Here is a 25,859-nt window from a genome sequence, read left to right as displayed (position 1 = left end):
TCCCTGTACCAGGAAGAAGACAGGCATCCTTATCAGCAGAGCAGAGATAAGGAATTTAGGGCCGAGAAGGCTGTGTAAACAATCCTTGTTACTGCTTTACTAATTTATTACCCTAAATCCAAACCCCTTTGTCTTGTCTATTCTTCACAAAGTTATTGTTTCTTTGTCTAAAAGGTATACAAGCTGCTTGATCTAGTCCCTTCTTTGAGTCTCATATTTTTTATGAACTCCTGTACACACAAAATTAAATTTGTTTTTCTCCTGTTAAGCTGTCTTATATCAGTTTAATTACTAGGCCAGCCAAAGAACCTAGAAAAAAGGAGTGAAAAGTTTTCCTCCTGTACAAGGTCTTTAGTGGCCACAATTTCTTGTAACCTTGAAAGACAGGGTGAAGCATCCTCTTCACCAAGTCATCCTGGGTCATGGGACTCACTAGCCAGTTCTACAGCCAAGCATCTGCTGGCGCAAACCTATTACTTTTTTTCCCTTTTTTTTAACTGAGATAGATCTGCTGTGCTGACTGGATACAAAAATTTCAGTTTCATCCAGTGTCAAATATTTTAGGCTTATAAAAGCATGTTTTACAAACAGAAATTCGGTAAGTCTAGAGTTACGGTATCGAAAAAGAGGAAGTTCCCATCACCTTTGGTCATTCAAAAAGCCAACATATTGAATATTCGGGAGCTCTCTTGTCTTTTACTTTATGGAATGAATGAGAGGATAACTTCAAGAATGATGAGGCCATGGGACATGTAAATTCAATGAGAGAACACACCAGAAAAGGAGTTTGGAGAGAATCCAAGAAATCTTGGTATGGAAAACATGACACCAGAAAATAAACTGGTATTTACAAAGATGGGCAGCTTGGTCATTAGATGTAGAATGTAATCTCTATTAATAATAAAAATAAATATTTTTATGTTATAGTATAATTTTAAAAATTGTTTTACATAGGTCAAAACTTAAAAAGGTAAAAATGAAAGCAGATGGAGATGTTGGAGGATGAGATCATGAGAGAATGCTCTTTTTCTTTATTTTTGATTTTATCTGTTTTGGACAATAAACTTAAAAGCATAAAAGTTATAGGAAAATATTGTTTTCCCTTTATTAATTTGAATGTTGCTTAAGGCATCTCATTAACAAAGAACTGAATTTAAATTTAACTGTAAACATTTCAATGCTGACCATTAAAAGTCTTTCTAATTGAAAATGGATCTGAGAATTTGAAATAGCCCTGAAGGATTCAAAGAGTACCCCTTAAGAGTTACATTCAATTCATCATTTCAGCAGGTTTTTAGGCTATAAGTACCTCCAAGGGGCTATACATTCAAGGGAAAAAGTGAACTGTCAAACTTAAAAGTGCATCTTAATTGCTTCAGAAATAAAAATAACTTTAGAAAATAAACATCTTTGGTTCCCAACTACTAACATTAAAACATCTATTTTAAATGCCCTAAATTTCCATGTCATTGGTTTAAAGCTGATCTTGTCAGCAAATAAACATTGAGAACAAATACAATACATTAAGACTTAGGAATCCAATGGAAATCCAATGGTAAAGGTAGGGAACATTCAAGAGATAAATTACACATCAGCAGAGAAAAGTGGCTCTATCTCCCCCTCTTAAATCGCAATGAACCTTTCAGCCCTGAAGTTTTTCTCAACTACTAGTTGTTTTCCAGCCAATTTGCCTGCCAAGGATGAATAGGAAGATTAGTGAAAATGTATGCTTACTAAATAAATTAGAATGAATATAAAACATTTGATATTGTCAGCTTGGTCATGAGTGCAATAGATAGGGTCACACTACAAAAATGGTGACCAACTCTACCTGGGGCTTCAAGGAATGTTTCACAGCTAAGATGGAAAAATTAATTTTGTCTTATAGACCAATAGCCACAGATGATGGCTATTGCTAGAGTCTGCTTTGAGAGGGATTATGAGGTTGCCTCCAAAATTAATCAATTAATCAGTGTTGTTTGACATAGTCATGAGGTGGCTGTGTGTGTGTGTGTGTGTGTGTGTGTGTGTGTGTGTGTGTGTGTGGTAGGTGGAGCTGTAATAATGGCTTAAGGGCAAATATTTTACATCCTACAACATCTCCTTCATGCCAGGCCTAATTACCTGCAGTATCCTTAATGTACCCTACTTTCTCTAATCCCTCTGCCTTTGCTTGTGGTAGCCCCACTGCCTGATATACCCTCCTGGGTCTGGGTTCACTGCTAGGTGGCTCTGTGAGTTCCAAGTCAAGACTTGGCAGCATGAGTAGAGACAGACAACTCTCCTCTTTCTGATCCAGACCAAAAACAATTAAGGAAATATAAAAATAGGGACAAAGCACATATCAACCCTGGAAATGAACCACTGAAAAACCAGAAATTTCAAGAACTATCTGCTGAGTGCAGTACTGAGAGGTCCAGATTGAGGAACAGCACAGAGTCTGCTGTGCAATTCATCACACTATGGAAACAGCCTAATCTCTCAGAAAACTAGGTGTGGAAAAAAAAAAAAATCTCACAACTCCTTGTTTGGAAGGACTAACACAGGCTGTGAGATAGATGGGAGGGTTTGGGGGCATCAGTTCAGCCTGGCTTACTCACAGTGTTAGGAGGGAGGGTGTTAAGGGTATAGGAAAGATCCCAGAGTAAGGACAGCCCCACTGAGCAGGGCCAACCATGGAATGGGAGTGCACAAAGCACCTGAAATACAACTGGAACTCCGGCCAAGCTATGTTGAGGGGTCAGGATCTAAGCAGAGTGGGTCTGCACCTAACAATGATCCTTGTTTATTTCTTCCACAGAAAAAAATAATTTATTTTTTAATTAAAAATAATAATAAATACAGCTGATCCTTGAACAACATGGGTTTGAACTACATGGGTCCACATATATGCAGGTGTTTTTGATAGAGTACAGTACTATCTATGCATCTTCTCTTCCTTATAATTTTCCAAATAATATTTTCTTTTCTCTAGCTTTCCTTATTGTAAGAATATAGCATATAACACATATAACATATAAAATGTGTTTATTGACTGTTTATGTTAACAGCAAGGCTTCCAGTCAACAATAGGCTATTAGTAAAGTTTTTGGTTATACGCAGACTTTCAAGTGTGTGGGAGGTTAGTGCTCCTAACTCCCCCATTGTTCAAGGCTCAGCTGTAGAAGTATTATTATAGTTGAGGAAAACCTGGGGTGCCAGGGTGGCTCAGCTGGTTAAGCTTCGGACTCTTGGTTTTAGCTTGGGTCATGATCTCATGGTTCATAGGATCGAGCCCAGCCCGGGGTTCTGCGCTGGCAGTGTGGAGCCTCCTTGGGATTCTCTCTCTCCCTGTCTCTCTGCCCCTCCCTGGCTTGCACTCTCTTGCTCTCTGTCAAAATAGATATATAAACTTAAAAAAAAAAAAGGAAGAGGTAGTGAAAAAAAACTCTTTCATTAGTAAAAAACAGAAAACAAAAAAGGAAAACCAGAAATGTATAAAGTACAAAGCATGTCTGTCTAGTTCTTGCCCAACATATACATGCACCCACGAAATAAACTTTCAAAAGATCACTTTTTATGGTCTGTTTTATAATACTCCAAAAATGTTGTATGTGTGTCAGATTAAATAAATCTATACTCACATATTGAATAACTGGGTTCATACTGTTTTGCAATCTGGTGTTTTTACTCAAAATATATTTTGGAAATCATGACAGCACATTTTGATCTTTTCATGACTATAAAGTATTCTTTTGTATAAATGTACCATGATCTACCTAATTTGTAATTTATGAATGTATAAGTTGTTCCCAATGTTTCTGCAAATATAAACAATGTTGCTGTTGCACATGTGTAACTATTTCTAATGGACAAATGCTTAAATGTACACTCATTTCCTCAAGGAACACGTATATTTTTAAATTTAATAGATATCGTCAAATTCCCTCCCACAATATATACAATATAGGAGAGACCTTTCCCTCATATATTAGAGGAATATCATCCATCTAAATGCCTATCAGCAGAGTACTGCTTAAGGCAATCACGTCATACCTATATGATGATATGTATATAAATAGTTAAAATTATGGTATAAAAGAATATTTGAGCATGTAAGAATACTCTGATGATATTGTCAAGAAAAAAAGAAAGATGCAAAAAAGAATATATAGTATGACACTATTCTTATGAACCTTTTGTAAACTTTACTTTTTTTTTCCACTAATAAAATGAGGATAATAATGCCCATCCTACTCTGATAGGACTAAAACAAAGTAATTTCCTCGGGAATGATAAGTGAACCATAAAGTTTCTGACAAATTACAAGATCCCCTATTTGAAACTAATGCTGACATTTTCACAAAACCTCTGTCAATGCAGACCAAATCCACTGGGTTTAGTACCCAGAAGGCCCACAGGAGGCATCGTGAACAGAACACAGTTTTTGCTCTGGCCATAGGCTGCCTCACACTATTGGCAAACATGGAGACCTTGAGGACTTACAGACTCAACATAGCACAGCCTGCATGGGTTGGCAGGGCTGTGAGTTTTCCCTCAAGAGCTCTCCTGGGCTCCTTTTCTTCACTATCACAACCTACCACTTCTAAGAGTGGTCACCTTTTCCACAGAGCTCTTCTGACCACCCAGGTCTTGAATTATTTTTTCTTTTCTTACATTCTTCTACACAACTGAATACCCTATCACCCAATGCCTTACACAGGTTTTGTGGATTTTTTTTGGTGTGTTTTTGTTTCATTGTTTATAAGCATACATATGCTTATTCACTAACCATTTATTAGCAAGCAAGTGTAAAAGTAACAATTACCTGACCACCATTAGGGTGACCGTGTCCTTTGTCATCCAAACCTGGATATGTTTGAGAAACAGGACGCTGTTAACAAATACACAAGGACAGCAGTCATAAACAGGGACTCCCCACAGAGTCTAACTTGGGTTTGTTGAATCTCAGCTTTCATTTGTGATGCAGTCATGATCACTAGCATGTTCAGTACAAGGTTCAAATGAAGCCAATGCTAAGATTCCAGAGTCAGGATTTTGTCACTCTTTTAGTTGACAGAATGTCAAAGGTATGACTGGCTATGACTGGACACTGGGTTGCTTCAGAAGATAGTCCAAGCCAATATCCTTAAGGTCTTGCTAGACACTTACAAGTAACTTGTTCATTAAAAGATGCAGGATCTCTCCAGACCCATGCTCATGAAATTAATATGCGTATGATCCACCGAGGGATCTTGTTAAGTGAAGATTCTTATGCAGCAATCTTGTGGCAGGGCCTGACATTCTGCATTTTTGACAAGCTCCCAGGTCACACAGGCACTTAATGTGTTGTGCATGTATGTCACTTTGAGTCAGACAGATTCAGTCCAAATCTTTGCCCTACCATGGACCCATTTGACCTGTGTGATTTTAGACTAATTATTTCACCTCTCTGGGCCTCAATTTCTTCATTTAAAATATGGGAATCATTGAATTTATCTTATAAGATTATGAATGTAAAATACCTTACACACCTTGGGTGTTCCTGGGTGGCTCAGTCAGTCGAGCATCTGACTCTTGATTTTGGCTCAGGTCACGATCCCAGGGTCATGGGATCAAGCCCTGAGTTGAGCTCCATGCTTAGCAGAGATTAAGATTCTCTCTCTCTCTCTCCCTCTGCCCTCTCCCCCACTCATGCTTTCTGTCTCTCAAATTAAAAAATAATAATAATAGTAACTTACACAGTGTCTGCCATAACATAATGTGGCAACAAATGTTAGCATTGTTATTATCCATATTGTTATTTCTGCTCTTATACTTAAAGTCAATGATTAGGTCTTATCCCTACAACATTAAGGATATAATATCTCTTATAAATGAATTTATCTAGATTTCTGTATCTTTTGTAAATTTGGTCCAGTATTATTTTCTTCAGATAACAAATGAAAAGGCAAATACTTCTGTGGGGATAGAAGATGGGAGGTGGGAAGTTCAAGTGGGAGGAAACAGCAGAAACAAAGAATACCATCCTTCTCAAGAAAATATGCCCCAGACCTGAGGCATTATTAACCAGGCCAAAGTGCGTCAGAAGGAAAACAAAAATAAAATCTTCACAGCAGAATCTAAAACAATGAGAGCTGAGATATACAAAAATATCTCAAGTCCAAGTTGAACCCTTTGGCATTTGTATCACATTATGAGCAGTTCCCAGATATTGTACTGCCCTCTTAATCAGCCGAGCAAGTGTCATTCAGAGTTTAGGTCTGCACAAAATGTCTGGGCTAAAATGTGACTTAATGATGTCAGAGACTCTCAAAGCAGTTTACAAGGAGTGAAGCAAAACAACGCTTCCAGTCTCCAGGGTGCTTATACTCAGAGGAGAGGTACTGAAGCATACAGGAAAATGTGCAGCAATTGTTCTCAGTTTTAGAATGATTTAAACAACTTCAAAATCATCCTTTGTTTCATATAGCCCTACCTGCATGTTTTTAGCCCAATCGTGGGAGAAACAATTGGACCGTTTTTATTTTTATTATTTTCAGCATATTTACTTTGAGAGAGCATAGAGGAAGGGCAGAGAGAGAGAGAGAGAGAGAGAATCCCAGGCAGGTCCCATGCTGTCAGCGCGGAGCCCAATGTGGGGCTCGAACTCACGATGGTGAGATCATGACCTGAGCCGAAACCAAGAGTTGGACACTTAACCAACTGAGCCACCCAGGCGCCCCTGGACAGATTTAAAATAAATCCCTCCTTTGTGGCTGGTAACAAGTTGCATCTGAGCAGGGCTGCTAATTGGTAATGTTATAGACACATGGGGCCAACAAGGTCTCCTGAGCAGTGATCAGCAGACCTGATGTCTAATAAGAAAGGGAACATTGGGGATTAATACTAGAATGTATCTATTTTAAAGGGATACATTTAAAAGAGTAAACCATGAAATGATTCCATCTTCTTACATAAAGCACAAACTGTATTTTAATGCTCTATACTTAGCATTCAATAAGTTGAAATATATAGTATGAAATTATTTTAACCCCACTAAGTGCTTTGATACAAAACTGACTGCTCAAGGAACTCAAATTCATTAGCTTCATTCAAGTTTCGGGTTTTCTTAGACTCGGTTAAATTTGATATTTCAGGTGGTAAGAAGAACTAGCTTTACAGCAGGATTTCAGTGCTATGTTGGGTGTTCTGTTTAAATATTTGCCTACTTACTAACCATAATCAATTGCAAAAATACAACTGATGCACTCTGATCATGCTCAGAAGCTTAATTCCTCCTACAACAGAGTGAAAGCTTAAAGGATGGGAGGGGTGCAGTAAAAGGGAAAGAAGAATCCTTTCACCCTGTGTGGAGCCAGCAGCGATGCCCAGGCTTTGCATTCCTTATGCTACAGTGTGTCTGGGGTCAGCTGCTCAGTAGCACTGCTGCTAAAAATAGCCACAGCCTGGACATTACAGCACCTAGACAATTCCTAGACCAGGTAACGTTATACCCTCAGCTTCCAAAGCCCTCCTGGCCTATTAAAGGATTTGTGTACATGCTCCCCCCGCAATAGAAAACTCTGGGAAGACAATGATATAGGAAGAGGCATCCTTGTGCACATCCGGCCTCATCCTTCACCTGGGAGGAAAGCTTGGGGTTTGGGTCCATTTTTATTTGCCTTAATTAATTGTTTTGAAGTTTTTTAAAGTGTCCATTGTAAATTCACATACATTGTAAAGTCACCATGAGTGTTCACTCCATTTTATCCTAAAAGAAAATAACGTTTGGAGGTACATTATATGTATGTAATGTATAATGTATGTAAATTCACATACATTGTAAAGTCACCATGAGTGTTCACTCCATTTTATCCTAAAAGAAAATAACGTTTGGAGGTACATTATACACAAAGCTTTTACAGTGTAAGAAAAAATATACCTTAATCAGTCATAACTATATCATGCCTATCGATGTCCTTTGGGTTTATTTCTTGATAAGTGAGATTTTATAAAATCTCATTAATTTTCATATTTTAAACCTGTATGTCACATTAATTCACAAAGCTACAACTTTGTATATTCAAGATTTAGAGGATAAACCTCTTTACTTTGTAAATTCAACATACTGCTTTCTGCTATCATTTCTTTCTACCACCTAAATGGAGACTATCATTCTGTTTGAGTGTTAGAAAAATCAAGGCGAAACTCAGCTATCTCAAGCATAACTAAATAACTGATTAAACCTACCCATAAAATAATATTTGGAGGAAACTACATTTGACAAAATATTTCAATAGTCTCCATCTTTAAAAAGATTCAAGAGACTTCATGGCTGACCTAGAGTTTGGCAATTCATATGCCTGGATGCATAGAATTGAATGAGAAGATCTTTAAGGATCCTTCTGAGCTCCTGGATCTGCAGAACCTCAGGAGTAGAAGGAAACCAGGAGTTTTTTTACCAGATAGAATAGACTATTCTTAGTGCACAGAATCTAGCTTGTCTTTGTTGCAGCAATGCCTCTAACAGAGCCCACAGCTGTCTAGAGCCCTGTTCATAAATTAACACTGGGCGAGTGCCTGCCACACACACACGGCATTATGTTAGGTGCTAGGAGGAAGGAAAGATGGACACAGGTCCCACCCTGAAGAAGTACAGGTAGTGGGAAAGGATTAAGTACCTATTTTCAAGTTTGCTACATGAAACAAAGGCTATGCAAAAGATACCAGAGACATAAAACAGCCAACTTTCTAAAAATATACATATGAACTAGCATAATCTACCATAAAAGAAAGGTGGGTGGAAACTCCAAAAATAAACATATAGCCACATAGATCACACATATTTACATATATATATATATATATATATATATATATATATATATATATATATATATTCTGTATAAAACACATATATATTCTGTATAAAATACAGAAACAAGGCCAGATATTCAGAGTGAGAATCTGGATTTGGTCAAATTAAGATTATTTTTCTTTTTATATTACCATATTTTCTAAATATTCAAAATTGAGTGGCTTTTACCTTTATAATTTAAAAAATGTTATTAAAATATAAAATAAACTTAAGTCTGGACTCTCAAACTTTTTCATATTTTTTAAAGCTCGTTTATCTCCAAGGAATTTGAAAGCACATTTCTAGTCTAGAAATCAAATAAAAAATGTAACTAATGGAATAAATCCTGCATTTTGGACATCATATCTAATCTACCTTATTAACATGATGAAAGAAGAACAGAAAATAATGTTACAATTTGTATTCTGGTCTAAAATCTTTCTGGGCTTCCAGACATTATGATGATGAATATTTTAAATGCATGCATGAATGAACCAAAATTTAATGTAAAATTATAAGTGCTTCTATCACAAATACAACCAGCTGTGTTTGGAATTTATGTCTTGATATTTTCAAAAACCAACAAATTTAAATGCATCATAGAAGCTAATTACTTCCACAACCCATTTCCTGTGGCCAGTGACAGAGAAAAATTTGCAGATAAAGCCAGATTTATTTACTCTCACTGTCTTATTCAACAAACCTATAAAAATATTTGTTACTTGTCAGTCACTATGCTGAATACCGGGAATCCAAAAAAGTAACATGAGTAATTAATAAGACAAAGAATCTGACTTTTAAAATGTACAAAACACATTATGTATTTTGTATGCATTATGTATTCACCCAAATGACCCAGATAAGACCAAACTTACCAAGTATTGGTGAGGCTGTGGACCAACTGCAAGTCTCATTAATGGTGGGACAGTAAAATACTACCACCTTTTTGGAAAACTATTTGACAATTTCTAATAAAGTGAAGCATATGCCTCCCCTACAACCCTGCAATTCTACCCCCAGATACATACCCCGGAAAAATGAGTGCATGTGTCGCCAAAAAAGACATGCACAAGAATTCAGTATCAGCTTTATTCATAATAGCTCAAGACTGGAAACAATTCAAATATTCATCAACAGGAAAGTGATATATTCAAACAATGGAAAAATAATTAGAGCAACCAGTAAATACAGTGACACAAAAAAACCTCACGCTGAGCACAAGAGTACACACTGAATGTTTCCATTTATTTGAAATTCAGGAATAGGCAAAACCAATCTATACAATAAAAGTCAGAATAGTGGTTGGGGAGCAGGGCAAAACACGAGTTTTGGCTGAGAGGGAGTGGAAGAGAACTTCCTGGGGTGATTGAAATATTCTACATCTTGATCTAGATTAGTGGCTACATGGGTGTATATGTAAGTAGAAAGTGAGCTGTACAGTAATGATGTGTGCATGTTACTGCATGACAATTATACCTCAACTAAAAAAAAAAAAAAACATGATTCAGTCCCTATCTTCAAGAAGTTATAATGGGAGGGAACAATGTGGTAAGTACAATGTACAATGTAGTACAATGTGGTAAGAGCAGCAATATACGTAGTGAATGGAGTATCCCTGGAGCTCAGAGGAAGATCAAGGAATGGTGTCTGGGGACAGCTCAAAGGCACCATAAGCAAGTATGGAATTGGTGTTTGATTATGACCCTCACACCGGTGAAGTCTCTCAAGGATATCACCATTTTTCCGATTTACTGGTATGTTAGTATCATTTTTCAAAATATAACTAAATTTTCATCCCAAACAATCCACCACAGGTATCGTAGGCGTTATTGATTTGTCCTTAGGCTTCATTTGCCATGTTTTGTCACACAGTTCAATTTACTCTGACATATGTGTGTTGGCTCTTTAGAGTCCCTTGTACTGGTGTGCTGGAGCAGGCACAGAGACAGGTGAGACAGAATTCCAGCTTTCAAGGAGTATATACTTTTTCAAAATACCTCTCCTATCCATCTCTTTTCCATTTCCACTGACCCTAAGACCAGCTCTCTTTCCTGCAACACCCACAGAATCCCACCTAGTGCCCCTAGTTCCCAGGCCCAGGTGTCATGTCACAGCCATTCTCATTAAGTTTCTTTGATGTTCTAAATCCTTCGGTGACTCTTCAGAGCTAATACATCAAATGTAAACTCTTTGTTGTGGCATATAAAGCCCTCCACAATCTGGTTCCCTCAATATTACTCCAGAAAGGGTAACGTCTACTAAGAGGTATTGTGAAGACACATGAGAGAAAAACAATTCTTAGCTTACATTTCCTTCAAAAAAAAATTTTTTTTAATTTAAAAAAAAAATTTAATATTTATTTATTTTTGAGACAGAGAGAGACAGAGCATGAGCAGGGAAGGGGCAGAGAGAGAGAGGGAGACACAGAATCTGAAGCAGGCTTCAGGCTCTGAGCTGTCACCAAAAGAGCCCGACGTGGGGCTCGAACTCACGAACTGTGAGATCATGACCTGAGCTGAAGTCAGACGCTCAACCGACTAAGCCACCCAGGCGCCCCTAATTTTTTAAATGTTTGTTTATTTTTGAGAGAGAGAGAGAGAGACAGACAGAGTGCAAGCATGACAGGGGCAGAGAGAGAGGGAGACATAGAATTCAAAGCAGGCTTCAGGTTCTGAGCTGTCAGCACAAAGCCCAACGCAAGGCTCTAACCCATGAACCATGAGATCATGACCTGAGCCCAAGTCAGATGCTTAACCGACTGAGTCACCCAGGTGCCTCCTTCAAAAACAATTTTTTAATGGAGACTTTACGTTGATTTTTTAAATGTGTCATAACAATTCTAGGTATGATACATACTGGATGTGTCTACAGGGAAATCTGCTCTAGTCTGAATGTGATTGTTCATTCATTTGAAAATCATTTACTCCTTGGGGCACCTGGGTGGCTCAGTTGGTTAGGCGTCCAACTTTGGCTTAGGTCATGATCTCACAATTCATGAGTTCAAGTCCTGCATCCACCTCTCTGCTGTCAGCACAGAGCCCACCTCATATCCTCTGTTTCCGTCTCTCTCCCCCACTTGCACTCTCTAATTCTCTAAAAAATAAATAAACATAAAAAAATAATTTACTCATCATTTTCTCTGCTCCGTATTAGAGGAAATGCAGGAAAGACCACTCTACTTTCTATGAGGGAAAGCCCAACATCTCAAACTTATATACATAGTTTTTCTTTTTTTCTTTCTTTCTTTCTTTCTTTCTTTCTTTCTTTCTTTCTTTCTTTCTTTCTTTTAACTTGATGAACTCCTTCTACCCTACAGGGACAAGCACAACTAACACCCACAATAGAGTTCCCTGGTGCAGTCATAATTTCCCAAAAAAGATGCATTAAGTGGGATATTGGAGAGTGTCCTAAAAGACACTTAGTTTATCAAATATTGAAAGAGGAGGAGGAGGAGGAGACAGAGAAGCAGAAAGAGGAGGATGAAGGGGAGGAAAAGAAGAAGGAAGAGGAGGAGGAGGAGAGGAGAAGGAGAAGGATGGGATTGGGAGAAGGGGAGGAGCAGGAGGGGGAAGGGGAGGATGGAGAGGGAAGAAGGAGGGAGAGAAGGAGGAAACCTTGAAAGGGTCAATCTGTTGCTCTCACCCATAGGACCTTTGAGGTCCTTTCTTCTTTCTTTATCTCAGGTTCTTCTTTCATTATCTCAGATTTTATAGTCATTATGCCCTCAGATATCAGAATCTAATAAATGTCACAAACCCAACATCATTATTTAAAAACAAGGCATTGCCACTGTAAGCAAGACAGCTTATATACATGGCAGTATCTTTTAAAATACTCTGATTTTTCTTTTGCTAGGAATACCACGCAAGGATCTTTTTTCAGCATCTACAGTGGGTAATGTCTACCAGAGAAGCAAAAATATAGTTAGCAGGCTTGCTTTTCTGTCAAAAGTGATCTAGTTGATCATTGTTACACGTTCGCCATTGACGTTTTGCATCTTTTTTCTACTCTCCGTTCTAGTCACAGCCTTCTGGCAATATGATGTTTTCAAGCACAGATTTGATATGCATGAGCCATCAGTTTTTCCGGTGATTCATAATCTGTAATTTTAGAAAGATTTGGTTCTTTATCACTTGCCTCACTTTAATAAAAGATCTTTGGTAGTATTTTCTAAAGGTCTTTTGGAGACAAAATCCCCTAAACAATTTCCAGTCTGTGAAAGTGACAAACTCATTTAAATAATCAGTTCAGAACAGCATTTCTGTTTATGGGTAAGAATGCTGCTCTGATATTTAAAGTGGTTTAAGGAAATTCAACCAGTGAATATAAAATTAAGCATAATTGCCTCCTCTCTGAGAGGGCACAGGGGTGCAGGGAAACTGGCAAGTCAGAAGCCATGTGGTGCTGTGACTTGCTCTCAGGAGTAATGCTGAATACTGAGAAGGTTTGCACTTTCCAGCCTGTTTACTGACTGAAATCGCAAGTTTCCCTTTCCCCCTTTCTTGTGGTAGCCCACTTACGTATGCCATCATTGATCATTCTGAGGCTCCTTGACCTTTCCCAATATTCCACTGCAAGTCAAATGTACAATTTCATACTAAGAAGGACACTTTCTTGCACTAAGTGCAGAGCTTTGAAAGTGTGAAAAGCTTAAAAGCTAAAGTTGTACAACTCGGCTCATTTTGGCTAAAAGGTTGAATGTTTGCTTGATTATCTGAGAAAGATGCATCTGGTTGTTTGCAGGGGTAAAAGGGAACTGTGAGAGATGTAGACAGTCTATCCTCGAGCAACTTTCCAGGCAGTAGAGGCTGGATTACAGAAGAATTCCTTAGAACACCTGGGCAAATTCTGAATTTACTGATGCTCAGCAAAAATCCCTGCCCCAAATGGTCTGACTTGCCCACAAGGGCCCCGATTCTGGGGCCTCAAGGAGTGCCACACAGATCAGAGGGGAAGCTAACCCAGGCCTCTTTGACACAGGAACCATCTTCCTCAGATTGCCTTCATTCCAGATCAAAAGTTTCATCTTGAGGATGGGAACATGCTGGCATGTCGGGCAGGGCTAGATCCTGCGGGCTCAGCTCCTAGGATGGAAACACAAGCCTTGCCCTTGGGAACCCGATTTCATCTCCATGGAAGGTTCTCTTGACATGGAGCAGGAGGTCTGCCCACCAGCCAATCACACCAGCAAGGACAGCAGCTTTGCCTGTTTTGTTTTGTTTTCACAGAAGAGTACATTTCACAGAACAGTAGCACCAGTCTTTGTGAACTGTTTCTCCACATTTTGAAAACCACAGCCATCTTTTTGCCTGACCCGCATTTGTTGAAAACTTTAATGGGTGGCCAGCATGGACGTAAATTACCCTGTCTCTAATTCCATTTTCATCATCAAATCCAACAATGACTCATTATGGGTTGAAACGTTTATTCAGAACTGCTGAAAAAGTACAGCTAGTTGGACAGCTAGAGAGCCTTTTTCATTTCAATGGGAAATAAACACTGAATTCTGATGGTAGCAGGCTACGTCCTGCCTTGAAAACAGGCATCACACACGTGTGATTTCAGGAAAACCTGAAGGCCTTATTCAGGTTAAAGTGAGCCAGAAATGTAACAGCTCAGAGGTGTGTGCAATTTTAGATTGAGTGAGTGTTCTCATTATAAGGTAAAAATAGAAATACCTAGAAAATATAATTGTGTTGTTCTGAGGTAAAGCAAAGAACAAGACTGTGTGACTTCAGTTTCTTCTGGAATCCTTTTGAGAGCTAGATGTTTGTGAAGTCCTAAGTAGAAAAATGATGAATGAAGATAAATGATTTGTGAAATTGTACACCATGTTGAAAAATAAACATTTTGCAAAAGAAAAGAAAAAAAATGAAACAAAACAAAACAAAACAAAACAAGAAAAACTTCTGGGAAAGAAAGAAGTTGGAGTTGGAGTCCACAGAAGGAAAATAGCTTCACCTCTCTTCCCTATGCCCTCAACCACAACAGTGAAAGTAAACGAAGTGTGCTGCAGATATTAGAATTATTTTAGAGCCTTCATATTGTATTTTCATCCCTCAAAAATGATCATTTTCCTCTTTCCCTTTTAGAATAAGTAAGACTGGGATGCCTGAGTGGCTCAGTTGATTGAGCGTCTGACTTTGACTGAAGTCATGATCTCCCAGCTTGTGGTTTCCAGCCCCACATGGGGCTCTGTGCTGACAGCTCAGAGCCTGGAACCTGCTTCGGATTCTATGTCTCCCCCTCTCTCTCCCTCCCCTGCTCACACTCTGTCTCTCTTTCAAAATAAAAATAAAGACTTTAAAAAAAAAAATTTAGAATGAGTAAAAATATTTACACATGAAAATACTATTCTTGAAATTCCAGAGGAAAACGCAGTTCAAACCATCTTCAAATTCTTGCCAACTTTTCCTATTTTCCTTTTCGAGAAGAGCGCTGACCTCCCCTCTCCTAACTGACAACGGGGAAGGAACGTTTTCAAGAGATACGTGATAAATTAGCTTTGCTGCTCCACCTTCACCTTTGAACAAAGAGGTTTCTAACACTGAGGTGTCTGGTTGCTTTTTCTCATTCTTTGATGTTTCAAATAGGCCGGAAGGAAATCTAGGACAACTCCCCTCAGCCCCACCCCCACCCCCACCCAAATCCTGAGTTAATACAGCAGACGGTGTGGAGGGAGGCCATTCTTCATCTTTCATACCTGTAATTGTTTGCAGGGCACTGCACAGCCTTCAAGGGCTGACTGATAGGGTGTCCATTTAAGAACACATGCTGTCACAATCAGCTGGGAAGGAGAGAAGCCCAGAAAAGGCCTGTGATGACCTCTGGCCACTCAAAGTTCTCTCAGTCAGAACTACCAGATATGAGAAGGAAGCCACACCCACATGTGCCAGAACCTTAGCTCTCTGTGTGAGACCTAACCAATAGGACTAATTAATTCTGCCTAAAGTAGAATTAGCCCCAGTAGTAGCTGAGCCTTAAAGAATGCTAAGGGTCAAATATTTACTTGATTGTGTCTTCATCATAACTGTTAGAATCAACGTGATAGAACTGGAGAAATACCTTTGAAAACTCTAAACACTGTTAATGATGAATAGAATAAGAATAATGCACCAATATTGCTTTCAGGACATGACTGTACAGGGGTTTAAGTGATGGCAGAGGCTAGTCGGATGGAAAAACAGAGGCTCAAATATCACAGTTACTTTCTTACTTTTTGAGGATTCTTGGGTGTATTTATTGCATATGGAAAAAAATATGGAAAATCATAGATATAAGTAACATGATAGCCAAGACCAGTTCATGAGGATGAGCTCAGGTAAAAGATGTTAGAGCCCACCTCCCTCCCCTCAAAGCAAAACTTTGCACTGCCCTTCCTGGCTCCATCTTCTCTCCCTTACAATCACCAGAACAATCAACCAATGTGCCACAGTAAACTTAGTAAGATGTTGTTAACAGAGGAGAGAGCTTTTGGTACCTGTCTGTAGGAGTGTCATTTAGGGAGCTGACCTTTCTTCCTTGAGCCCTTGAGATGCCTGAGGTATGAAGGTCTAGTTAATTCGCATTTGAAAGCCTCTATCAGTATCCCATCACCAAGGATACTATGCAGAACCATGTGTGTGCACTTCAAAGGCCAGCATTGATTCATCAAAGTTACGGCAAACAGCAAGACTGCAGAGTCTCAAGATAGAACGTGATATAAGATAGGCTCTAGCAATACAGGATAGTCTAGGCCCTCCAAACCTGTTAAATAAAGAAACCAAAGGCATAATCCTTGGTAGGGGGGCAGAGGGATGTGGGATAAAAGAATGCAAGGCAAAGTATTGACTCAGATATGAGTAAATTGACCATTTCCATATTCTCTATCTCACCTCAAAACCTTGACATAATGTGGCTGGCTCTCTCTCTCTACTAAATGTTTGCTCACGGTGAATTCCTACCTTTCCCTTTATGTCCAACCCAATAACCGCTTAGCCTGTAAGATTCATCGTGGTATTTCATTTCCCTTTGAAATTTATCTTTCTGGGAAGCTTAGGCAATGGTTATATTTGTTTCTAGCCTCCAAGTTAAAAGGAGGGGCACCTGGGTGGCTTAGATGGTTAAGCTTCCAACTTGGGCTCAGGTCATGATCTTGTGGTTTGTGAGTTCGAGCCCCATGCCGGGCTCTATGCTGAAAGCTCAGAGCCTGGAGCCTGCTTCGGATTCTGTCTCCCTCTCTCTCTGCCCCTACCCTACTCACACTCTGTCTCTCTCTCTCTCTTTTTCTCAAAAATAAACATTAAAGAAATTTTTTAAAAAAAAGGAGTCTTGGTCGTTAGGTGCTGAGCATTACAAGTAGAATACAGGTGTGGTGATGGTGAAGGTATGGTAGCCCACCATCACTGTGGTCAAGACCTGGGCTTTCGACAGGAAGTACTCCTACCCTAGCCCCTCCCCCACTGACTAGCGACATGATCTTAGGTCAAGCAAGTATTTAGCGCTCTAAGATATTCTCACCTGGAAATTGGGGATAATAAAAGAAGTTACCATGTAGAGTAATGGTGAAGATAAAATGAAATAAGGAATATAAAGTGCTTACTACTATGCCTAGTAAATGATATACACTGTAACTATAATCTATGATAAAAGTAATATCTATAATAATAATCTATGTATATATAATATATTAATATATATAATAATAATCTATAATAAAAGTAATATCATTATTATTATCACCATTATCATTATAAACTCAATGTTTCATATACTTATAATATTCTACAAAGGAATAAAAGGTTTTACTTTTGGGCTTCCCACAGATTATTCATTTCATAAAAATTTACTACCATTGGAGTCAGATTGAAATCTCCCAAATGAAAATTACAAAAATGGAAGCTGCACTAGTGACAATAATTTTAAAGGAGTTCACTTTTGCTCTTTGTAAATTCACAGGACAAGCAAAGATATGTAAACATGCACATCTTTCTAAGTGGAAGTCCAGTTGGAAGAAGAAGGGATGCATTTGTAATAAGCATAATCTCCTCAAATACCTAGCAATGTGCTAAATCTTTAAAGCGATTTTGGATTTTAAAAGCAAATTATTCTCCAGAACAAGTTAAATGAGTTCTCAGTACTTGCCTCAAACTAAGAGTTTGCTTATATACCTATTACTTGCTTTCTTCTTAGAGATCACTTTTATTTAAATGGTCCGTTTCTATCTGGTACCCCCAAATACTAAAATACCAAGTGATGGAGTCTGACTATATTGCACTTTGTATTAAGTTAAATGTTTAAGAATGAATCTTCTTTCTAATATCCTATATTTCATACTATCTCTTAAGTTACCTCAAATCAAGTTTGACACCTTCCTAAATTAATAACATTCTTTTTATAGAATTTGCTTTCCCTGTAATTGATTAAACTCTCAGTTGGTGAAATCACTTTATTTTATACTCATAAACTGTATTATACACTCTGAAAAAAAATTCAAAATTGTGATAAAAGTTCATAAATCTGAGGGCACATGTGAAGTAATGAGGACTCAAACTTACAAAGTTTTAGGGCGCCTGGGTGGCTCAGTCGGTTAAGCATCTGACTTCAGCTCAGGTCATGATCTCACGGTTTGTGGGTTTGAGCCCTGCCTTGGACTCTGTGCTGAAAGCTCAGAGCCTGGAGCCAGCTTTGGATTCTGTGTCTTCCTTTCTCTCTGCCCTCCCCCTGCACTCTCTCTCTCTCAAAAATAAATAAGCATTTTAAAAAATACAAAGCTGTAACAAAAATAGCAAGAAAAAACTTTTGCAAGAGACCTAGAAACCAGTATTTTTAAATCACTATCACAGTTATGATAGGGAAATATATTAAAATTTTACATTGCTACGATGATGTGGCTTTTATTTTATTCTAAAGATAGTGAAGATTGGACACTTACTTCTTATTATTTTGATATATTCTAATGGCTAAATAGTGGGGGAACTTCATTGGTGGGGAGATGAAATTGAGAATGTTTAAGTAACTTGTTCATCAGTGGGAGAAGCTGACATTTGAATACAGACGTGCCTCATTAATATGCTCCATACCCTCTAATTCACTTATGAAAAATTATCACAGGTATTACCTATGGGTTGTGAATATATTCAAAGCACTAAGAAGTCTTAGTGCTTTGGATTAGAAGCCTTAAACTTAAACCAGACCTCTTGCTAATTTTATTTCTAAGGGCAAAAGATTCTAAATCTTGCAAGGTTTCCAGGTCATTTTTAGAAAATTAAGTGATGTTACAAGATAGGTGTAACATTACATTGTGAATCAGGGAATCAAGACCCTGAGTTCTAGACTCTGCTTTTAATTATTTGACTTTACACACCGTACCTGAACTTGCAAAACAAAAGAGTTGGACCTTATCCTAAGATACCACCCAGTGCTATGGGGTGTTTCAATGGGGACTGCACCTAATTATCATTAACAGAATTGTTCAGGCTATTCCACAGCACAAATTAAATTGCACTTTATGCAATGTAAAAAGCACCAAGATCACATTATGTCCCTACAAATAATTATGTGCGGCTAAAATCTGACATAGGTTGGTGCTATGGGTTGAACTGTGTTCCCTCAAAATTCGTGTGTTTAAGTTCTACCCCCTAGTACCTCAGAATGTGACTATATTTGGAGAAAGGGCCTTCAAAGAGGTAATTAAGGTTAAGTGAGATCATTAGGGTAGGCCCCAATCCAATGTGCTAGAGTTGTTTGTGTTTGTTTTTTAATTTTTTCAAGTGTTTATTTATGTTTGAGAGAGAGAGAGAGCGCACACACACGCGTGCACAAGTGGGGGAGGGGCAGAGAGGGGCGAAGCAGGCTCCAGGCTCTGAGCTGTTAGCCCAGAACCCCATGTGGGGCTCGAACCCAGGAACCATGAGATCATGACCTGAGCCGAAGTTGAACGTTTAACCAACTGAGCCATTCAGGAGCCTCTTCTTTTTTTTTTTTTTTTTTTTAACTTAAAACAAAAAAAAAAAGTTTTATTATTTATTTTTGAGAGAAAAAGAGAGAGCCAGTGGAGGGAGGGGCAGAGAGAGAGAGGGAGACAGAGGATCCAAAGCAGGATTTGCACTGAGCACAGAACCTGATGCGGGGCTCAAATTCATGAACCTTGAGATCATGACCTGAGCTGAAGTCCGTCACTTAACTGACTGAGCCCCCCAGGTGCCCCCACAATGTGCTGGTGCTCTTTTGGTCACAGGTACAGAGGAAAGACTGTGTGAAGACACAGCAAGAAGACTTCAAACTCAGTAGAGGGGCCGCAGAAGAAACAACTGTGCTAACACCTTGATCTCAGACTTGTAGACTCCAGCACTGTGAGAAAACGTCTATTGTCTGGGCTACCGGGTCTGCGGTACTTTGTTACAGTAGCCGTAAGAGACTACTACAGCCCACTCTTCTGGCTCTTCTGCATAGCAGCTGCACAAAGGATTCTAATGTCTATAAATATAAACACTAGGTATAAAAGGGACATTAGGTATCTAATGAAATATGAAGACCTGGGACCTTGCCAGAGGTCACACTTCTTAAACACTAAAGAAGTCTTTCTTGGGATGGCATGTTCTGTTCCACACACAAGCCCTGTAGTGAGTGTCCCAGGGAGAATCTCAGCCTACGCTTGCTCCAGCCACAGCAGTGCTCTGCAAGGAGAAATTAAAAATAGAAACTGTATCTACCAGCCTAAGAGTATCAAAGACACACAAAAGGAAAATCCTTTCAATAGCCTCTCAAGAAAAGTGAAAGTATGTTCACAGGGCGTGGAAGACCTTCTGTCTATAGTCACCAACTATGCCTTAGAGCCAGAGGGACTGGGCTGTCTGGAAACTTAATTCTTTGATGAACTAATTACATTTCTATGATTTTCCCCCTTACATGGCAGCTTCATTCTCCTTGGGACGGTAGCATTAATTAAGGCAAATAAACCCTGCACAGGAGGCTTCTCATCTCTCCCTCCTTTGAATTCCCATTGCATTGTGTTTATACTTCTTAGGGCCCTTATTAAATTCTGCCCTGTAGTGGGGTAATTTGTACTCTTCTCTTATCTGAGCAGGAAGCAAAGACTTTGTTAATTCCTTGCCATAACTTACCTCTATACTCAGCTCGGAGATTGCACTCAATTAATACTCAGTAATATTCATTAAAAAGAATTGAACTAAATTACCATTCAATAAACCCCTGAAGTGCTATTTTGCACTTTAGGTCATAGGTAAATACATACATCAGGAGGAGACTTCATTGGGAGGACTGGAGTTCACTCGGAGAAAGTCATGAGAGATGAGTTTGGAGAGATTAAGCAGACACGGAGCGCCTTATAATTTAACAAACTTGGATTTTATCCTAGGGCCGATGGGATGAATTTAAAGCAGGGGAGCAACAGTTTCATATTTGCATTTTTAAAGAAAAATCAGTCTGGATGCCAGTTGGAAAACGAATTACAGAGAGTCTTGACTCAGGTCTAGAGTTGAAGATGGGGGTGAGTTAGAGAACAGCCAGAGGTGTCTGAGTTTTGCAGTCTTTGTCATTGAGACACTAGTGGAATCATTGCCAAACCAACCAAACAAAGTACAGCTGGGCAAGGGAAGAAGGTGAGATGGCAACTTGGATTTTTAAAATTTTTTATTACGGTATTAAGCATAACAACTCAAGTATGTAAAATACTTTATTTTGAAATGCCCAGCTTGATATAGATACACATATGTATATACTAATGCAACGTCTACCCAGGTCAAGACAGAGAACACTTCTAATACCTCATGCCCCTTCCTAATCAGTAACTTATTCACTAAAAGAGGAAAATTAGTCATTTTACAGAGAAAATGTGAAAGATGCCACCTTAACCTAGCTATCAAAGTTAACACCATCAAAATGAGACAAATTGGCAACATGCGTTTCATGATATGATGCACCGTAAAGGGCAAAGATGGCAACAAATTCTTTGACGCTTTTCCCATAGAGAGGTGTGGACTATGTGCGTCCTCTACCCTTGAATCAAGGCAGGCTCTGTGACTGCTCTGACAAACAGAATAAAGGAGTCATGTTCTGACAATCCGCTTTCTTTGTCCTGCAACATTTGCTTTTGGAACCCAGCCATTTGCTGCAGCTACAACAAGCTCATCCCACATGCAGCGCTTGCCTATGGATGTTGCCATCCAGTCTTAGCTGAACTTTCACCTAACAACCTGCGTCAGCTGCCATGTGAGTGGGCCATCTTGGACGCTTCAGATGACACCAGCCCCGGCCATGTCTCTACATGAGAACCCAGGGCAGAAACACCCAGCTAAGCTCCAACAATCCACAAAACCATGAGAGACAATAACAAACTGTTGTTTTAAGCTGCTAGATTTTGAGATGGTTTGCTGTGGAGCAAAAACAACAGATAACTGAAATAGCAGCCAACATTGTGAAACTGTAAGCTGTGTAAAACTTCATTTTCCCTGCTGCATCCCCCAGCTTCTAGAATAGTAACTGGCACACCGTAGATAGATTGATAAGTGTTTGTGGTGAATGAATAATTAGCAATATTATTGATGTAATTACTGACTGATTCAAATGACTTGAAAAGCCACTTTTAAAAAACTATTAAGCAGGGACACCTGGGTGGCTCAGTGGGTTAAGCGTCCAACTCTTGATTTTGGCTCAGGTCCTGATCTCACGGTTCAAGTTTGAGCCCCACGTTGGGTTCTGTGTTGACAGCATGGAGCCTTCTTGGTCCTCTGTCTTCCTCTCTCTCTGCTCTTCCCCAGTTGCTCTCTATAGCTCTTTCAAAATAAGTAACAGTACACTGAAAAAAAAAAACAACCATTAGGCAAAGTTTAAATGTCTTCTTTTGGCTTAATAAATGACTTGAGCGAGCAGAGAACATTAAAAAAAAAAATCATACTATTAATCTCATATCTACATTCAGAACTGGGTCATACATTTGACCTACCTAAAAGCGGGTCTCTTAAAAAATAGAATGTGTCAACCTAAATATTTAAAGGTCTCATTAAGGATGCTGTTTTGAGGCTTTATAATCTTTTACATCTAGTCCTTCAAAAAATCTTTTATCTTACCTTTTGCTATTCCTCCAGAAGCACCAGGGCCAGCAATAAAGGGAAAAGATGCAACAAAAAAATAACCTACGAGGAAAAAGGTACTCATTTTGCTTTGATGATGTATTTCTGGGATTCTTATAAAGCAAAAAATAGTTTCCCATTCTCTCATCCCCCCTCTCTCTCTCTCTCTCTGCCTCTCTTGCGCTTCCTCCACTTTCCCTCTTTCCCTTCCTCTCACTTCTTTCTTTCTATAAGACAAACTTTAAGTGGTTTTTCCATTTTTAAGCTTCTTATCTGAACTAATAGAGTCAGTTATGGACCAGCACTGGCATACAGAAATGATTGAATAATGAATGGATGACGGCCTAAGGAACGATGAATAGAGTTAATGAGAATTGAATATTCTATGCAAGGGTTTTCCTATGCCAATAATAATCTATATAATAAGTAGGAGCCCATTTGTATTGTTTTTTATTTGGGTAATTAAAAAGCAGCATCTGTTTATATGCTCATCAATCCATATAAAGACAGGTGAGATTATGATGTCATATATTGAAAAAATAAAAATAAATAAAATTTAAATATCATACAAAAATATACTGTTGTGTAGTGATCATCACTGAAAAATGAAAGGGAGTTATAGATCATTCTAAAATTAAAGTAATAATCCTCATTACATAACTCAATTATTGGACGATTTGTATTATGCTTACCTCAAAATGCAGTAAGACATTTAAAGAAAAATTTGGCTCTAAATGGAATTTTTACTACCAAACATACATGTATTAGATTTAATCAATATTTACCTTTCTGAAATAAGAGAAGGGCCTGAGGCTTATTTTAGAAATAAATAAAACTATTGTTTATTTGTTTCCTCAGTGGCCCCCTCTGTTTCCAGCTGTGGCTGTCAGTAATCAATCTTTCACTTCACATAGGTCTTTTTATTCGTTTACTTGCTTTGGAGTCATACTCAGAGTATATCCCTAGTCAGGTGGCATTGTGGTTTTCCTCTTTCAAAAGTAGCTGAACTCTTCCAAAGGTATATTCTCTCATGCAACCAAGAAATCTTCCTGCTCAAGTCTGTACACTACTATTTCCTTTCATTTCAGGCATTCCTACTCAACCCCCAAGTACTGGCTTATCCCATTTTGACTAAATTCTTGTTCCAAAATTATTCATCTTTCTAATGACCTACCTGTTGCTTTTTTTCCCCCACAGGAAGCAAGGAGGAAGCAATTTTGGTATTACCAACTATATACTTCACATCAACACACTAAAAAATTAGAGCATCGTGTCTGTTCAGGATACTGTTCTTTTAACTGGTGAGCTCCTCTTCTACCATTCTCCTCACAGGTATTCCTGAGACATAGTTCTGTTGGAGCACAGACAATGGCAAAGAAAGACCATGGAATTAGTGACCCAAATGCTCTGCTTTGGTTTTTATATAGGGATTTAGATCTAAGTGCTTCTGATATTTCGTCATTTCTCCTAACGAGTAATTCAGGCCTATTTCTTCCTAAAGCAGAAGATATGGAATATTCAGATAAACAAATGGATAGATATTCCTTCTAAGTATTTAATGGATCAGTCTTTGTCAGGACAAGTAAGAGAGTAGCTATTATAAAGATGGCTACTTAAGATGCATAAAACTACTTTAACCCTTTATGTGTGCTCATTTCTTATATATTTTCAACTTGTACCCGACAAACTGTCTTAAAGCACTGCCCCAATTCAGGGTGCTTCGAACTGCTTCAGTTCTATACGTTCAGTGATGGGTACCCAGTTATGGGTACAGAAGCTTCCTAATCACTAATTGTCCAGGGCTCTACCCTCCTCTTTTTGGGATTATGGGTGTTTTAAGGGCTTGGAGTAGATAGGGAGGGAATGTCCATGTACAAGCATTAGTTGGGGCCAATCAGAGCCCTCTGGCACAGATAGGGGTCATTGGTGAGATGGCCTTCAAGACCTCCATTAATGCCTTTTGTGGTTAGGATGACTATACATCCTAGTTTACCTAAGATATTCTAGTTTATGCTATTGTCCGTATTGTTCTAAGGTAATTGGTGCCCTTTTCACTCTCAAGTGTCCCAGTTTGGGCAATAAATTATATGGTAACCCTGTTTATCATAGAGCTTTACCGAATGTACCTACTTTGGCAGCTTTTGTTTTATGGGCTCTCTGGACCTGTTCTCCTCCCCACCCTATGATTAAACTTCCAGCCTCCTCTCCTGACTAACCCCAAGTCTTTTCATCCCCAGGAATTCTTTCCCTCCTCCCTTTTTCATACCTGGAAAGCTTCTCTCCTTCAAAGCCACCCTCTATCTCCTGTTCCTTCATTTTTTTTTTCACAATAAACTTTAGACCCAGACACTGCAACTATTTTATCTCCACAGATGGTCAGCACACACTGGACATTAAATATTTTTTTAATGCTGCCATACTAGTCATTAAATATTTTTTAAAACACCCCCCCTCCCCCGATCTAGAAGCCATCAACAAAGGCATCTTTCAGACTTACTAAACCAGTCTATCATAGCAGAGAGGGTCCAGACATGTTTCTCATATATAGTGGGCACGGAGTAGTCCTGCACCTTGAATGCCATCACTTAATTCTTATAATCCCAAAGAGGCAACACAGTAAAACATTTAGGAGCACAAGATTTTGAAAACAATCTACTACTAAGGTTTATATCCAGGTTCCAACACTTACTCATCTTTGAAAAGTTATTTTAGATCTCTGTGCTTCAATTTCCTCTGTAAAATATGATAAACAGTACTTCTCTTCCTGCCTATGGTAAATATCAAGCAAGTTCGTAAATGTAAAGCACCGAGATCAGTGCCTAGCACAGTCACTGCTTTTAAGATATTATCGGCTAGTGGTGATGCTGAGATCTACACCCAGGTTTTCTAAATCTAAACTCCATGCTTTCTGTGACACCACTACTACTCAAATGCTCTCCTACATATAATAAAAAGCAGTACAAGGCCAA

The 25,859-nt window shown here is 38.7% G+C and overlaps 1 long non-coding RNA gene across 2 annotated transcripts in view; it reads left to right on the top strand.

The window, feature by feature from the left end:
* LOC109263441 (uncharacterized) overlaps window positions 1–23,374 on the top strand; it is a 52,707-nt gene extending 29,333 nt beyond the window's left edge. The window contains exon 3 of one of the 2 annotated variants that reach the window (XR_002078212.2): window positions 22,906–23,374. This is a non-coding gene — a long non-coding RNA (uncharacterized LOC109263441). Of the gene's footprint in view, window positions 1–13,561; window positions 17,384–22,905 lie in introns of those variants that run through there. The other variant, XR_008422948.1, reaches the window with a different exon arrangement.
* Window positions 23,375–25,859: the final 2,485 nt, after the last annotated feature.

The sequence above is a fragment of the Panthera pardus genome, unplaced genomic scaffold (genome assembly GCF_024362965.1).
Source record: "Panthera pardus isolate Hobbes unplaced genomic scaffold, ASM2436296v1 HiC_scaffold_17, whole genome shotgun sequence".
NCBI classification, from domain to species: Eukaryota; Metazoa; Chordata; class Mammalia; order Carnivora; family Felidae; genus Panthera; species Panthera pardus.
Note: the sequence above shows the minus strand (reverse complement) of the source record. Positions and strands in the feature narration are given on the sequence as shown.